This window comes from Propithecus coquereli, unplaced genomic scaffold (genome assembly GCF_000956105.1).
Source record: "Propithecus coquereli isolate 6110/MARCELLA unplaced genomic scaffold, Pcoq_1.0 Scaffold188, whole genome shotgun sequence".
NCBI lineage: Eukaryota > Metazoa > Chordata > Mammalia > Primates > Indriidae > Propithecus > Propithecus coquereli.
This window is the reverse complement of record NW_012143634.1, coordinates 567,927-586,324: the sequence shown is the minus strand read 5'-3', so window position 1 is coordinate 586,324 and position 18,398 is coordinate 567,927.

Here is an 18,398-nt window from a genome sequence, read left to right as displayed (position 1 = left end):
ATATGTTCACTGCTATATCCCTAGCACCTACACAGGGTCTGACATAAAGTGGGACCTCAAAAAAATGGTTTTTTGAATAAATATACAATCTCATTATTAGCCAAAAATTCTCCAAAACAAAGAAATAAGTGCCTTGAAACATATTTTTGTTATTATTTATATTGATATACAAATAAGAAAGAAAAATCCAACATCCATTTTAATATGTGCTTTTTTGGTATGGTTTGGTAAAATCATTTATTAGCTATGTGATCTTGGGCAAATGACTTGAATGCTTTCCTAAGTATCTATGGCCTCATTTCTAAAATAAGGCCAATACTATCTTCAGCACAGTGCTGCAGTACAGGTGAAATGTGGTAATACTATTTCAGAGCCTGGTACACAACAGATGTTCAGCAAATGAACACCCATGAGAGAGTTATGTGAAAAAACCTCTCATTCTCCTTTGACTTCAAATACAGATCCTGAGTAAAGATTTATATCATCCATTTTACCTTCTGAGTTTCTTCCCAAAGAGATGAGTCCTTCACTCATGACAGCAAGGGTTCTCTACCCTGGATGTGATCATATCCCCCAGAGAAGCTTTCTAGCCAGATGACCTGCTTACTGTGACCCTCCAGAGGTGGGCGGGAGGAAAGGGACTATCTGGCGGGGTTCCTCACTTGGCCCTGAGCATCCAGGCCCTCCAGGAGCCCAGGTAGTTGACAGAGGGACATCCAAAATGAAGCAGTCAGGTGACAGGTAGCACAGTGCTTCAGAGACATACAAGAGGCAGGCACGGAGGAGGGAGCACCAGTGAAGGATGGGTGGCCCAAATTAGGAGAACGTGAGCTCAGCTCAGAGAAGCATTCTTAATTTAACCAGCACATGAAAAGCAGTTTGGAGATGGCTTCTCCAAGCTGTGATCTGACAGAAAGTTCGAGTGAATATATACCTAAGCTTTCCAAAAAAACAGATCTGAAATTGGCTGGTTCATTTGGCCCAAACTATAACATATGGATAGATCAAAATGCTGCCATAAGCCTCCGTTTTAAAAGCAGCATATGTATTTTTCCAATGTAACTGTAACATTTTTTAAAAAATCATGAGTGATATAATCAGAAGGTCAATACAAAGCTGAGCAAAAGCATTTCTCTTAAAGAGGGCACTAATAAAGGGGAAGCCTTTCTCATCCTGACCTCCTAGACAAGCCGTATGGTACTTTAGTTCTTGGTGTAATTTCATGGATGTCATAACCTTTCAGGACTCAGTTTCTCCATTTGTTTAAAAAAAGCAGGGAGGGATGGATCTAGCTAACTTTTAAACTTAATACTTCTCTTCTGAAGACAGAAATCATTGTTACTTCCCTTTAAGCCAAGTATTTGTTTGTCAAATATGCGTATCTTTGGGGATTTTTTATTTATTTTTTTATTTCAGCATATTATAGGGGTACAGATGTTTAGGTTACGTATGTTGCCCTTGCCCCCCCCAAATATGCGTATCTTTGAATATGTGGTTCCTGAGAAGGATTAAGAGGGAACAGGGTTTTTAAAGTAATGCAAGTTAATGCAGGCTTTAAACAAAACTTTCCTAGATTATCTTGCTCATCCCAACACAGGACAGGACCAAATATCCCCCTCTTTCCTTTTCACCCCAAAACAGGACAGACCAAACAATATCTTCTTTTCCTTTTTAATCAAATTTCCGTAACTCCATCTCCCAGATGCCGCAGAGCTCTCTTATATTAGCCAAGGCATATCTTGAGATAGAATAAATCTACTTATAGCCTGGGAACTCTTTTGCTAAGTATGTGGTTGGTTGTTATAACCACATGAGTGTAGTATCAAGTCAATTGCTTCACACTGCGGATGGCGGGAAGGCCAACCTGGGCCCAGTGCTGCATGCTATTTAACACCCCTGTTCAGTACATAGTGAGGAGTGAGAGATATAGACAAAGAAATTCTGAGGCTTCACACAGTGCTTTGATTTACTACTGATGATGGGAAAATCACATATATCTTTAAGATATATGCCAATTATAATCAAGGTAACATACCAAAGATCCCCTTTGTCACACTCTCAAATAATAATGGAGGAAAGGTCAACCAGGTGCATCCAAAACCAGCCTATTTTAAAAGCATGGGGATATTTAAAGTATATGAAGAAAAATGGATTTTTCATTAACTCCAATACAGAGAAAACCTTAGTACTCATTTCAAGGCTGTACAAACTCTTCCCATAAGCCTTAAACTTGGTAATACTACATGCTCAGGGAACCCAACATAGCTGTGGAATATTTAACATTTATTAAGCACTAAGAACAGTAGAGTACATAGACCACTCACAGAACATAAGGATTCAAAACCACATAATAACGACCAATCTAGGGAACAGTTCAACAGTTAACTCATTACAACCACCTTATCCTATAACCACTTGAAGTTTTCTTGATTTGTAGTAATAAAAGTCCATCTTTAAAATCTGGAAAACTATTACTGTAGCCAAAGGTTAACAAAGCATCTATAGTGAGAGTTAATAAAAGAAAACTAACTAGGAATAAGAGGATTTGTACTAATACACAAAGTGTCTGCAAAGTGAAACTTCATCTCTCAATATTTCTAAGGGGACCACCTACAAACCCTTCCTTTCCTCACTCCAACTCATTTCTTAGGCATGTAACACTGTGCATAAAATGTCTAACTTATACCATTTTGAAATAGTTGTCCTAAAAAGTACAAAGCAATTTTTAATTATAGATAACTGCAAGAAGAACCAATAAAACTTTTTCCCACTTACTGTAACTAATGAAGGGAACAAAAATATTACTAAAAATGCTTAATGATAAACTCAAGTTGTCAAAATAAGATGGAGATTCATGAAAAATAATCACAACCCTACAAAACATTAACATAAAACCAATCCCTTAAGAATCCAGTCTCCCTGGCCTTTATCAAAAAGTCTCAAAACAATAAATGTTGGCGTGGATGCGGAGAGATACGAACACTCATACATTGCTGGTGGGACTGCAAACTAGTGCAACCTCTGTGGAAAGCAATATGGAGATACCTTAAAGAGATACAAGTAGAAGTACCATTCGACCCAGCAATCCCATTACTGGGCATCTACCCAAAAGAACAAAAGACATTCTATAAAAAAGACATCTGCACTCGAATGTTTATAGCAGCACAATTCACAATTGCAAAGATGTGGAAACAACCCAAGTGTCCATCAATACATGAGTGGATTAATAAAATGTGGTATATGTATACCATGGAGTACTATTCAGCTTTAAGAAACAATGGTGATATAGCACCTCTCGTATACTCCTGGATAGAGTTGGAACGCATTCTACTAAGTGAAGTATCCCAAGAATTGAAAAACAAGCACCACATGTACTCACCATCAAATTGGTATTAACTGATCAACACACAAGTGTACATATAAGAATAACACCTATTGGATGTCGGGCAGGGGGAGGGGAGAGAGGGGAGGCAGGGACGGGTATTTGCATACACAAACAGTGAAATGCACACCATCCAAGGGATGGACACACTTGAAACTCGGACTTGGGGGGGAAGGGGGAGGCAAGGGCAATATACGTAACCTAAACATCTGTACCCCCAAAATATACTGAAATAAAAAAAAAAGAATCCAGTCTCCAATAAACATATAGATAGAAAGTTCTACAAGTATATAGCTGAATAGGCAAATTCTTTATTTCTCCAGTTTCCTTCGGAATGTTTTTTCACATTGCTCTTACAGTTCAGTTCATGAGATGTAATACGATCTAGTACATTGTGTAAATGGATTCATTTGGAAAGCTTCCTTTCATTCATAGGTCTGAAAATGCTTGTTTCCTGCGTTCCAAAGGAGGCCATATTTATCATTAGTAGATTTCATGAGATTTATTTTGCATGATTCTCATGTAATTAGACACTGGCTAGGTCAGTCCTGGTATGGGCAACAACCGAGCAGCAGCAAAACACTCACTTGGTGGAATGCTCACAAGCCTACGATGATCAGTAATAAATAACAGCCACAAATACACAACGAAATGCTACACACATATTTCTGTCAGCAAAAAGGGCAAGTGTGGGAGAAAACCTAAAGTCCCCCAGTGGTCCAACTGAGTTGCCTGGGTGGCAAAGAAATGAAAAGTGAGGGAGGGGGCAGAGAATGGAGAGAAGGGAGAGGGAGAGGCAGGGAAGGAGGGAGAAAGGGGAGGGTAACGAGAGAGGGAGAGAGAAAGAGAAAAAGGTTCCTAATACTAGGTGAGAAACCTATAAGGCTACTTTTTCTGCTTCCCTGGGTTGCCTTAAAGGCAGGCAATTCTGTTTTATGTTTGTTTTCACTTTCGAATAACTTTACCTATACATATAAAGAAAGGTTAAAATGGACTAAGAAAAAAAAAAAACTGAGGGCCCAATTACATAATCAATGGAAAAAGCAACACATTTGCATCTCCCAGTCAAGAGAAGCATTCTGGGAAAGGAGACATGCTAGCTTCCAAAGGCACATAGCCTCTGAAGCTTGGCTACTTTATGGGTTGATCGCAGCTCACAGGCCTGTTGGTATACTGGAGCCAGGGCACATCCATCCCTCCCTCACGCCAACAGCAACCTGATGGTGAGCTTTCTGAAGAAGGGGTCTGTGTTGGTCAAGGCCTTACTGAGTCATTCCTCTTTGGGAGGCAATTTTATTTCATATAGAATAACCACATCTATTGGAGTTGATTTGAGAAAAGTGGATACGGAGCAGCAATAAGGAAAAACATAAATCATCTGTGGCAATTCCAGGGCTTTCTCTATTGCTTTCAGGTATACCAGAGTTCATGGTGGTCATTATATTCAGAAGCCACTCTAACAGTGAAAAAGGCAATGTTTCGGGGAATGAAGCCATAAACCAATAAAACAAGCCTCAGACTGTGTTTTCCGGACTTTTTTATTCTCTTCTCTCACATGTAGCATGTTACTTGAGGGTAACAAAATCAGGAAATTGTTTAAGGACCAGAAATCGCTTGTATTAGAAATATTTGTTTCAATACACAAGGCAGCAAAAGTTTGGAATTCTTAGAATAGACAGTCCAAACTGTTACTTTAAAAACTAGATAAATTTATATGTGTCGCCACATCAACTTTTAAAGAACAAAGTATTTATTAGGCAGTGTAATTTTATAAGGTTTGTCATTTGTTTTAAAATTTCAGTTTCTCTCTCAATAGAAAATGTTGGCAAAACGAGGTTTACTTTTCAATTGCTTTTTGAGTTGTCATCCTTTCTTCTACCTGCCAGTGTGCCTGAGATTGCTGTACAAGTTAAGGCAAAATATAAAACTCCCCTATGGCTCAACTTCCTTTTAAGTAACATGAGAAAATTGTCAAAGACTTGTTCCTGCCTCTCGTAACTTTTCAGAACAAGTAAAACTTATAAAGAACTTTGCAAATATAAACAGCTATTTTAAAAGATGGGGGGGGGGTGGACAAGCAGGATAAATACTTCTAGGTCAAAATTCTTATTTCATAACTACCTTTTAATTTTCAAAGTCTCCTATATTTTCAAATGTATTTTATAACAGCCACAATCCCTAGAGAAGCATTTTTAGTAAATGCTCTTTGAACTGAGGAAGAACTGTCTCAGATTTGGAGCCTAAAGAGACAGGATGACTAAAAACACTGTGGGATCCTGGATGGGATCCTGGAACAGAAAAAGGGCATAAGTGGAAAAACTGGTGAAATCCGAATAAAGTCTGGAGTTTAGTTAGTAGTTTTGTACCAATGTTAATTTCCTGGCCTTGATAAGTATACCGCGGTTAACGGAGGAAGCTGGGCAAAGGGTATATGGGAACTCTCTGTACTATTCTTGCAACTCTTCTGCAAATGTAAAATTATCTCAGAATAAAAAGGTTTTAAAAACACTCTTTGAATAAGAAATCAATTGCTACATGTTTTATTAAGAACCTAAATCTTCTAAAATAGTGTATATTGCAATACGTAGTAGTGAAATGATTCCACTAGATGGCACTCCATTTTCTTCAGTAACTAGAGACGCCTCTTCACATAACTAGTATCCATCACCTGATAGAAATCTTTTTTGAACTTATTTTATAGCTTCAATGGGCACCATGTCTTTGTATAATTTATTCTGTGATCCGACTCCCACTGTTTAAAATATTCTTTGCTTTATTTTATTAAAAAGACTTCTTTCAGGATTCAAGCTTCATTATCATTCCAAAATTTTAAGGTAAGGTTTGTGCATCCAGTCGTTCAACACATTTATTAAGCCCATACTTTGTGCCACCATTATCTCTACAGTTTGAGGCAGCCCGTTCTTTAGTGTTGACCAACATAAAAACTTTCCATCCTCCTACACACTTGAAAACTACATTAAGATCCAAAGAACAACTATGAGCAAGGAAGAAGCAAGGGTTTCAATAAAAACTTCTAGAATCCTTTTTTATGTCAAAGCTAAAAACCAAGGTTCCTTTATAAGTTAAAAAACAAATAGCTAGGAGTCTACCAGTTCCCATGTGGTTTGGTTTCTGCACTCTAATCATATTTATCTGTAGCATTTCCTGATCCATTTGATAACCTCCTTTATAAAACATTCCTGTCATCCACGCTTTTCAGTTCGCCACTGCACTGCTCTCTGCTGAAAAGCTGTAATAAACCCAAGACGCCAAGTTGTATCCAATACTGAAGTTTAATTTTAGGGAAGATATTTCAAACATTGCTAATGTGAATTTTTTTAAAAAACTGATTAAACTCATTCAGTGTGCTTACATGGCAAAATGAAAATAGAGACACGCTATTTACTAACCTATTTCCAAAGTGTTAAACTTATATGAGATTGGAAAACTTTTAATCCCGAAGTTTTACAGAATAAGCACTTATAGTACTTCAGAATGAACTGGAAACAGTGATTCTGTATAAAAGAGACAATACTTATAATATCTGGCCCTAGTCAAAACCAAAAGACATAAAAACAGGAGACACTCTCAATTTGGATTAAGGTGTCATACAAAGGCCTGAGGCAATTCTTAAACCAAATGTCCATATAAATCCCTCTCCGAATTCATTTTTCTTTTTCTTTTTTTTTTTTTTTTTTGAGACAGAGTCTTACTGTGTTGCCTGGGCTAGAGTGCCGTGGCATCATCCTAGCTCACAGCAACCTCACACTCCTGGGCTCAAGCGATCCTTCTGCCTCAGCCTCCCGAGTAGCTGGGACTACAGGCATGCACCACCATGCCCGGCTCATTTTTTCTATATATTTTTAGTTGTCCAATTAATTTCTTTTTATTTTTAGTAGAGACGGGGTCTCGCTCTTGCTCAGGCTGGTTTCGAACTCCTGAGCTCAAACAATCCGCCCGCCTCAGCCTCCCAGAGAGCTAGGATTACAGGCGTGAGCCACTGCGCCGGGCCTGAATTCATTTTTCATTCTCATATACCAATAAAACCTCTGAAGAGTAGAATACAACAACCAAATTGGATATTAAAAACTATTTCCTTTTTAAAACAATTTGCTCTAATTGTGAAAGCAAAATTCTTAGATGAAATTTCTCCTAAATACAACACCAAGCTCTACAGTATGGTTTTCGCTGGAGCTCTAAACTTCATCTAAATTTACCACTGCTTTTGAAGGAAAGTGGTAGTATTAAGTGAGTTTGCTCTCAGCACCTCTTAACTCTGAACAATGAGTCGGTTAAATTTAAGACAAAATTAAACTTAAATTACCTCCAAATTTAAAATAAAAGATACACTTTCTCGTCTTGGGACTGAAATTAAACCGAGGGAAACTCATTAACAATGCTTTAATAAGAATTTCAATACACTATTTCTAAACCATTAGATTTCTGTAAAACAAATCAAAACCGAGCATCAACTTGCCTATGGATGCGAATTTACCTAAATAAATATCCCATTCAATTAATTGTTCAAAGACCTTCAGATAATAATCTTCAAGAAAATCAAAGTCTTTGTCTTCCTACTCATGCCATTCCAACTCATACACTTTGTGATAATTTTTACTTATTTATTATATACTAAAAGGGGAGAATTACTTATCCAAAGCCTTACTCAAATGAACAGAACTTGAAATTGTCTTCTAATTTTATACATATATATATGTATGTATGTGTATAAATGTGATTATATATGTATATAAATGTGTGTGTATCTATAGCTATATATAAAAAATTTAATAGTGACCCAAGTCCCTGGAAATCCCAAATGAGAGGAATATAAAACTGAACAAAAAAAACAATGGGAAAATAAGCTCAATTAAAGATTTTGGCTAAAAATTGAATATTCAGTCATACCCTAGGTTTAGCTAGGTTTATCTTTTTTTTAAAGAAAAAAAATCATAAATGACATAATCCCCAAGGCACAGCTAGATAAATACATCTTTAACATATGATTCATTTTATTTCTTTGAACAAATTTTAAGTGCTGGCTACATGCTAGGCAGTAGGCTAGGTGGGTGCTTGTATTACAATAATTGATGTGGTGTCCTTAATCCTTAGGGAGTTGAAGTCTAATGGGGACAAGAGACAAGTCAATAATCAATAAGATAGATGCAATGACAGGAAAAGAGAGCAAATCCCCTTATCTGGCCCAGGGTCAAGTGGAGTTAGGAAAAGGAGTTTCAAGGAAAATAAATTAACATTTAAAAATATTTTCAACAGGGATGAAAACAAAACATTTTCTGATTAATACACAGATAACTGAAAATTCCACAACAAACTACCTTGTCTTTGCACATTTTGGTCAGCTGTATGTTTGCTCTATTTATATGTTATAATCTTTTTTTTTAAAAAAAAAAGATAGCATTCAGATTTATGAAAAGGATAGTTGGTCACTTCTCATACTTTTATACCATAAGAAAAAAAAACCTCAGAAAATAAATTCAAACAAACCTCTTGTGTTTTCAGTTCACAGACATCACTGCCAACCTTGTTTTAATCAATTGGTTGCTCTTGCTTACCACTGGACACTTACAGTATTTCTTCAATGCAAAAGCACAAGCAAGTTTCTTTGCCAAGAATTTCCTTTAGAAAGCAAGTGGAAAACGAGTTATACTTGAAAGAATTCTAAAGGAGACAGAACTTTTTCAAGGGGTAAATGGAATTACTTCCGAATCTCCCAAAAAGTCCTTACTGGTGACCAATTTGGCTGCCTTTTGTACTAAAGCAACCTTTAAATAGGTCTCCTTCTACTTATATCCCTTCTGACTTCACTATTGTTACTCATTATGAGTTCACTGATATTAGTCAGCTCAAGTGGTTAGTCACCATATTTTTTAAACCACTGACACCCCCCCCTCACTTCTGGTTTTCCTTTCCCTTCGGTATTTTGCAACATTTGAGAAGATGAGTAACTATACCCAAGAAATGCTGTGGGCTTTTTTGTTTGTGGTCTAAACAGTGACCATATCTCCATTAATAAAAGGAGTATAATTCTTCATGGTCACATTTCCTTGTGAAAAAGGGGACCCCTAAGTTTTAGGGAGTTACCTTCAGATTATAAAGTTTATTCTATTTTCCTTGAGTATCATTTCTCTTAAACTTATTTAGAAATAGCTCACATAGTCAAACACTTTTACTTAAACTTTATTCAAACAACAGAGGGGTACCATTCTTTCTTTTGAAAGGCCTTAGTCTAGTATGTGATTTCTGTCAATCACAGCTGAGGAATGAAAAATGATTCTGGAAACCATGGACTGTGCTGGCCTTCAAAATTATCTGTCAATTAAAGCCCTACACAATCGGCCCCAACTTATCTTTCCTATCTGCTAAGACTTCCCCAAATCTGCTATCACTCTAACAGTCTTGCTGTGTTGAAAGAAAAAGCCTCCCTGCTGTGGACAATGCACCAGGACCTAGAAAGCTCCCCTGCTCCTCTGTTCATCCACCCCGCCAACCCCCACAAAGCAGATGCTCCCCCAGAAACAGAGAAATGGAAATGGAAGACTTTCCTAATCACTGTGACTGTCAGCCACCCCCTGCTCTCTGAACTCACACAGCACTTACATCCTCAACCTTCCGGACCCATCATGTGCCCACATCTTCTCTTCCCAAGTAAACAGTTTGCTCCTTCTGGAGATTCTACCAGGCATTTGGATGCACATACTAAGTGTTCACAAAGCCAAAGTGCCTCCGTTTTTTTTTAAGGCAGGATATCAGAGAGACCCAGGGCAAATTCTTGTCCTGCCCATATTTGGGTTTCCTTTTCTATCATTCAAGCAGCCTGGCATAGCAGTGGTATACAAGTAAAACAAATAACGCAAGTAAGACTTACCCAGGGAACCAGTAATAAATAAAAATCAGCATCTGCATCTCCTACATGACAAATATGTCACTCATAATACTAAGATAGCCTACAATTTCACAGGGGCCTTTAGTTCCACATGGACGAATGCCACCATGAATCACCATGGAATTGTATACTTGGACTTTATAGAATGACTACATTGAACTAAGGGAGGGATTATGCTTGCCGTGAAATATTGTGAGAAGACTGCTTCTCCTTCAATTTCTTAAGAAAAGGAAAAGTGGAAGAAAGTGGTTGCCAACATGCAAATTGCGAAAGCTATTAGTCCCTTTTCAGCTGGGCTTTCACATTTGGATCCTGAAAACTGCTTTACCAATTAATTGCTATACTTTCTCCTGTGTGCTGGGGGGAGGGAGAGGTGGTGAGAGAACCAAGAGAAGGGCCAGGAGTGGTAAATGAACATAATCTTTCCAATATGCCCATAATATGCTATCATTCCCAATTACCTTACAAACTGCACTTCCTATATAATTTATAAAAATTACATGACCAGCTAGAAGCTTGGTTTTTTTAAAAAGAGAATAGGTTTGGTTTTATAAAATCTGAAAAAATGATTTAAAAAATACAGCACTCCAAAGACCAAGTAGCACACTTAAGATTTATGCATCCCATTGTATGTAAATTATAAAACAAATACCTTACTTACAATGCAGAAGCATTTAGGTGAAAGATTTTTCTTAATGCATTACAAAATAAGATGGGTTAAAGGCTGCCTAAATGAACTCCAAGGTGTCCCAAAAGTCACCATACATAGGGAAAAAGGGGAATTATAGCAAATGTACCTTTATTTGCAAAATATTCATTATAAAACTTAACAAAATTTTTACTTTGTATGGAGATTTCTGGGACGCCCTGTAGATAGACATTTGATAAAGCCAAGTATATTGAAATGCTAGTCATCTAGGTGGTAGGCATAGATTTGTTTACTGTAAAATTCTTTTAATTTTGCCATAGACCTGAAGATTTTCATTAAAAATTAGGGGGAAACCAGTGTAAATTTATTTTTAAAGGCATACACACACACACACACACACACACACACACACACACACAAAAGGATTTATTAAAAATTTCTTTAAAACATTTCTTCTTGCCTCCATATTGGCATTAACAAAGCAGGGAGTCCTTGGCTTCCACCTGCCTTCTAAGGAGATTCCTCACTTTGGGGGAAAGCTGTCAGAGCCCTCATTTGACTCAGGCCTGAGAATCATCTGACTGCCCCACCACTTTACTGGGCTTAAGGGTGCAACTCCTCTCAGCATTCTGTCGCTTCAAGCAGGACAGAACCAGCTGTCACTGCTGCAGAATAGCCTACCTGGTCCTCCCTCTGCATCCCATTCTCAGCTCAATCACTGAAGTGCCTGAGAATTTGGGGCCACCAATGAGCCACATTCTACAGCATGCAAGTATTTCCCTAGGAACCTCAGGTTTATCTGTCAGCCCACTGGGCATTTCCTGAAGCATTTCTCCTCCCCTCACCCACTCAGTGGCACCCTGTGTTGCTTTCTGAGGAGGAGGATTTTATCAAAGCAGCAGCAGAGAAAGCTTTGCAAAGCATCCCACTCCCCTAAGTCCAAGCAGGACAGAGGCGTTTTGTGCGCTAGAATGCAGACCACAACACTCTGTACCGCATCCCAGCTCAGAGGGGTCTCAGAAACCTGCAAGAAAAAGGAAGAGTGGCTCCCACCCTCAAATGCTCCTCACCCTTATCCAGGAATCACAAAAGGGACAGGGTGGAGAAAAGGCCCCATTCTCAGAGCTTGAACCTGCCCAAGACAGGCAATTGCTGACACTGCAGCATCTGTGAGGACAGGGACCCCAGCCACTCTCCAAATCCGGCCTCTCTGTCTGCCTCATCATCGTGCTCATAGGAAGAAACAAAGTCAAGAAAAAGTGAAAGTAACGTTACACAATTCAGATTCTCCCCCAACCACGTGTTCTTTTCAAGTCAAACCTTTGTCTTCTGGTTCTCTGGTAACACTTTTTAGACTAAAGCCAGACCACAGAGCATAGTGCTGGTGTGGTTTTGCTTTGGCCAGAACTGCTTCAGCTCTGAGTGGGGCTGGAATCCATATAGAAGCTGATCTATGAGAAAAACCCACAGAGTCGAATGGGAAAACCCATTACTAACCCTAATGATCTCATAGGTCATCCATCCTTTCATGACTACAACAGCTCCTTTCCCGTTATCTCTTCCCTCTAAACATTCTAGGGAAGCACAGACCACTTTAGCAGAAAATGCCACGTTTATCACACTCTCCAACGAGCACTTGAGCACATGCCTTAGTATGTCCCCCTAAGGGATAGTCTGAGGGACTGTAATTCTAAGAGGGAGCAAGATGGGGTGGGTGAGGAGGCGGGCATTGAGGGAGTGTGAACCTAAACCACTTATACTAGAATTTCAGTTGAGGAAATTCCATGTTTTGCAAGTATGAAAGTCTGGTATTAAATATCACAAACAAAAATTCCATTTCTTAGCATACATGACTCAGATTTGATTTTTCGATGTTCTCTGTGGTTTGGTTATTTTCATGAGAAAACCTTTCATGAGAACATTTTACAAAAAGACAGACTACCTTCACAGATGAATGGGTAAACAAAATGTGGTATATATACACAACAGAATATTATTCAGCCTTAAAAAGAAAATTCTGTCATCTGCTCTAACATGGATGAACTCAGAGGACATAATACTAAGTGACATAAATCAGACACGGAAAGACAAATGCTGCATGATTCTATTTACATGAGGTATCTAGAGTAGCTGAAGCCTTAGAAACGAAGTAGAATGGTGGTCGCCAGGGGTGGAGGGAGGGAAATGGGGAGCTTTTCAATGGATATTTCAGTTCTCAACATGAAAAAGTTCTAGAGATCTGTTACACAGATTGTGAATATATTAACACCACTGTACTGCACACTTAAAAATGGTTAATATGGGAAATTTTACATTATGTGTTTTCTGCCACATTAAAAACAAACACATCACCCATATGGGGGAGGGACATGTTTGTAGCCCTGGCTTGGGAGGGGCAAACAGCATTACATGTAACCAAAATGTTTGTACCCCCATAACATCCTGAATAAATAAAAACACCACCTTCATTCTACATTTTGGATACTCTAAATCTCCAATTGAACATTTTGATATTTAAAAATAAATATTTGAGTGATTTTTCTTATTGAAAATGAAAACTCTAAAATTAAATTGCTTTGAAGACTCAAAAAGAATAATTAAAAGCACTTGAAACCATTGCTTGGGACAAACTTTGTCATTTTAAGCATGCATGACATTTTCATAGCAGGAAGGATCCTGACATTCTTCTCAAATGGTATGTGTGGTATGCTGAATCGGCTTCTATCGGCTTCTAAATCAAATGAGGCTGCTGATATGTAGCCTTTTAGCAAAGAAGGATGTATCACAAGACAGTCTTAGAGACTGAACACTGTGGCTATTATAACAAAGCAGCAAAATGAATCATTCATGCGTAGAGGGAGTGTACAAGCATTACTAGCTACTGAGACTTTGAGTGGTTCCCGCACTGGTTTGCCTTACCAAACCTCTCTTTACTTTCTCATTATTCTAAACACTGATCCATCATCCATTCCTCTGAAATGTAAAAGTTATTCTAAGGAGACAACTCCTGTAAGAACAATAACTCTTAAGTTGACAGATCAAAAAAGCAGAGCAAACTTATTCACCCAGCCTTCCTTTCAGAAAAAGCTAAACTCAAAGGAAACTGCACATTTTCTAAAACTCATGATTTCAACTTTTCCCTGTAAGCATTATTATTAATATATAAGGGAATGAATTGGAATTCCCAAGACAATTTGCCCTATAACAGAAATGTGATGAACATTTCTATATCTTGGCTGTAGAGATTAAAAAACAAGTAACTGCATTTCCCAATGGCTCATGACTCCTTGGTTTTGGGGATCTATGATTCACAGCAGTCTCTATTTGCATTTCACCACAGGCATTATTAAGGTATGTGAAATCATGAACAAGATTGTAAACATATTTGTATAGTTTCTATGTGATTTGCATACTCCTCCACAAGCTGTAGTCTACTGAAAACAAAAACACAAAAGTAAAAGTTTCTGAAAGTCGTAAGCACATGCCATGATTTTTCTTACTTCTGCCCCATTCTCAATTAATTTGTACTTGGTGCCCATATCACCAACACGGAGCACTCCAGAGGTATGAAAGTCCAGGGAGAAGCAAGCCTGTGAGGCTTTGTCCCTGGCCAGCCCTCAGTGGGGATACTGGCCTAGGAAAAGCTGCAGTAGGCACATACCCAGGCACATTCTGGCAGGGCACTGAGAAATAAATGAGAGAGAAAGGACCAAACTGCAAAAAGTCATGGTTCAAGCAACCATCTGTGGTTCCAAGCTGAAATCAGCAAACTCTCCAAAGTCCCCAAGTTGCTGTGCTGTTGAGCAGAGCAGGGGCTTCAACTATGAAGTATGCAAGGCCTGGCCCTGCCCTTCTCATCCCTCCTTGTCCAAAGGCCCTCTCCTTGCTCATCCTTAAATGCCCATCTTCCCCAAATCTAGTCATAGGAGCTGCTAAGAAATGGCCCTTTACACGGTATTTCCTCGGGGGAGTTTGACATTCTCTTCCTCTCAGGGGTGTTCCTGTTTTAATAAAAAGCATCAAAGATTTTCCACCAAAAAGAAAGCACCAACAAGAGCCCTAGGGATTACTGGTGGCTGGAGATGACTGTTCCCAGTGACTAAAGCCTGCCCCTTCCTACCTCACGGGCAGCACACCAGGCTCCTGACAACAGCCCTGATGCACCAGTGGCAGGATCAACATGTATGCACTGCTTTTCTGTGGTATTGCACAGAGCGCCCCACTGCCCTGAGCTTCTTCCCTCTCTTAAATCAGTCAGAGCTGATCACATGGTGACATGAACAGAGCACCTGGGATCCTCAACCCAGGGCTTCAAACTCAGCACCAAAGCAGATAGCAGGGGCTCCTCAAACTAGCCCTCTTCTGTCCCTGTCTAAATAAAGAAACACAGGAAACACATTTAACAACTCTTAGAATGATCGGGCCCCTCTGGCTTTCTAGTGACCCAACACCAATACAGGGCATTGCTATAAATAGTTCCAGAATTAGAATCAGCATCTGTACCTAGAAGATGCGAAAAGGGAATGGAAGCTTTGATTGTCCTTTGGGACATTATTTAGATCTAAGTGGTCAGGAAGAAATATACTGTGCACATAAAGCTGACTAGAACAATTAGGGACAATCCCAACTATTAATAACCAACACTCCCTACATGAGGGGAAAAGTCACAAGTAAAAGGGGGGGAGTGAAGGTAATAAAAATTCTCCATAATTGTATAAATTGCCGAAGTAACCTCAGTTTCCTCACCTACACCTTGAAGAATTCACAGGTTACCTCAGGGATGACTTACACTCCTAATGATGAGTGATTTGGGGCTTACAGGTCCAACCCTCAGGCCTACTTCTGAATTGTGGTAACCCACCCTCCATGCAACTACTCTTCCTTCCCCACCCGCTCAATGAGACAAAGGAAAAAGAAACAACGACAAATGAAGGACAAAGAGTATCATGGTAAAGCTTAAACTACATATGACTGGTACAGATGTTTCAAAGAGAAGGACATGGGAGGGGGGAAGAAAAAGAGGCTGCCATGGCAGGGACTTCACCAGGGACATGAGATAAACATGGGCATGGAAGAGGCTTTCTCCTTATCCTGAAAAAAGAAGGGCTGTGCTGTTTTATGGGCAACCCCACTTACTACCTGCCATCTTATTCTTCCGTGTGCAAAAGTGCTATGAAAACTTTAAACCACACACTACATGACACGAGTTTGGCTTTTTTACTACATTTCTCAGTCCTCAATGTCAAGTACCCTAAGAATGTGTTTGAGGCTGATTAAAGGAATATCCTAAAAGAATATGCTAAATAATCACTCATATGTATCTTCAATTCCCTTTCCACTCCCTCACTCTTTTATTCTTGCCTGGTGAGACCCAGTCCCTGCTTAAACCCAGTTTTATGTCAACACCACGTTGGCACCCACTCTGTCCACAGTGATGGAAGAAAAACATACCCCATACCAACTACTCACTTTATTGTCATGGCCACCAAACCACAAGTTGGCCCTGAGTGCTGTCTGAAAATCACAATATATTTCACTGGCCCAGTTTTACTCTCAGATTCTCCCCAATGACTATTTCATAACCATTGCTCTCTCATCGTATGTCCAATGCATGTCTCCTCCCCAGCCTCACTCTCAGCTTGATGGCTTACCATCCTGTTTCACTGAAATGCCAGGCACAATCAGAACAGACTTGCCACAAACACCCCCATCACATATGTCCTCCTATCTGTATCAGTGCCGTTATCGCTCAGGATAGGCCAGCTTACACTCTAACTACCACCACCACAACTCAGTGGCTTAACAACAAAAGGACACTAAAAAGCCAATCATGGTCAGCTGGGGGCTCAGCTCTATGTTGTCCTTACTCAGGGATACAGGCTGATGATCAGCCAGATTCTGGAACATCGCCACTCACCATGGCACAGGTGAAAATAACTTCTGAAAATGTTCACAGTGACAAATGCTATAGCACACAAATGATGCATGTCACTTAACACAACTCACTGGCCATGACCGGTTACATAACTCCATGAAGCCAAAAGAGGCCAGGAACAACAGTCCTACCATGCGCCCAGAAGGCAGAGAGCTGAACATATCTGACATCAGTGCCAATGACTTCTATATGTTCTCTGCTACAAATATACTGTACTCCTAGCTAAGGCTGACCCTCAACATACTAGAATCTTTCTTGCCTCCTCAAAGGTATCAGTTCTGCAACTGTGCCCTATATCTCCTGTCTCATAAATATCTCTATGGATCATTCTTAGCATATAATCATAATTACTTAATTTTCCCCACCTTAAAAACTAAAACCTTGACCTCATGTCCTCTTCCAGCTACTGCCCCATTTCTCTGTTCCAATCTACAGCAAATTTCCTTCAAGAGAGTTGCTATACTCGCTCTAATCCCCCTCCCCCTCCCACTCTCTTGAACTCACTCCAATAAAGGGTGTCCCCTTCCTGCTATTCCTTCACCAAAACAAGTGCTTCTCAAGGTCTCCCATCACCTCCACCTTCCTATAGCCAATAGCAAACTTTCAGGCCTTATCTTACATAAACTATTAGCCACATCTGACAAAACTGAACACATTTCTTCTTTAAACATTTTTCCATAGTTGACTCCCAAGTCCCTTGGTTCTCTTGCTTCTCCTCCTACCTTCCTGAACATAGCTGCTCAGTCTCTTATTTGTTCTTTCTATGCTCCTTTACTATCAACAGTACGACGTCCCAGGACTCAGTTCTCAGACCACTCCCTCTCTAGGTGACCTCATTCAAGGTCATGATTTTAAGTGGGATCTATGCACTGATGGCTCCCCAAAAGTCTATCTTTGCCCTGGATGGCTGCACTGAGAAACACTCAGCTATCAAATCAAGTATGCAATATCACCACTTACTGGTTTCAGCTAAAAATGTTGTTAAAGAATGAATGACTCAAGGTGAAAAATCATCTAGTCCAATCCTTCATTTTAGAAGTGAAGAACCCAAAGCTCCTAGAAATAGACTAATTTCCCAAAAATTAGAAAGAAGAGAGAACTCTGATTACCAGATGCTTTCAACCACCTTTCTACCTCCGTTAAAAGCACAATATTGCAGGGCATTCTAAAGGTGAAAATAATGGAGAGGGAAGTATTAATATAACAAACAGTAAATTAATAACAAACTTAAGTGTTGCTAATTAAGTCAAAATGGAAAACTGGATTACTCCATAAAAAACCTACAGACTAACAGATTATAACTTCACCTACTGGTTTGTGGAGTTTTCAGGTCATTCTAACACAGACTCAACTCCATTCTCAAGACATCCTGTCCACAGCCTGAATATCAGAAAGAGATGCTGACAGAGTAGGTGGTTTGGGTCTCTGGAGCTGGCCGATTGGTAAGAAGACTCGAAAGAGCTCCAGTAATTCTAAGAGTGGTTTTTCACAAGCAGGGCTGCAGAATGATCAATTCACTACCCTCACC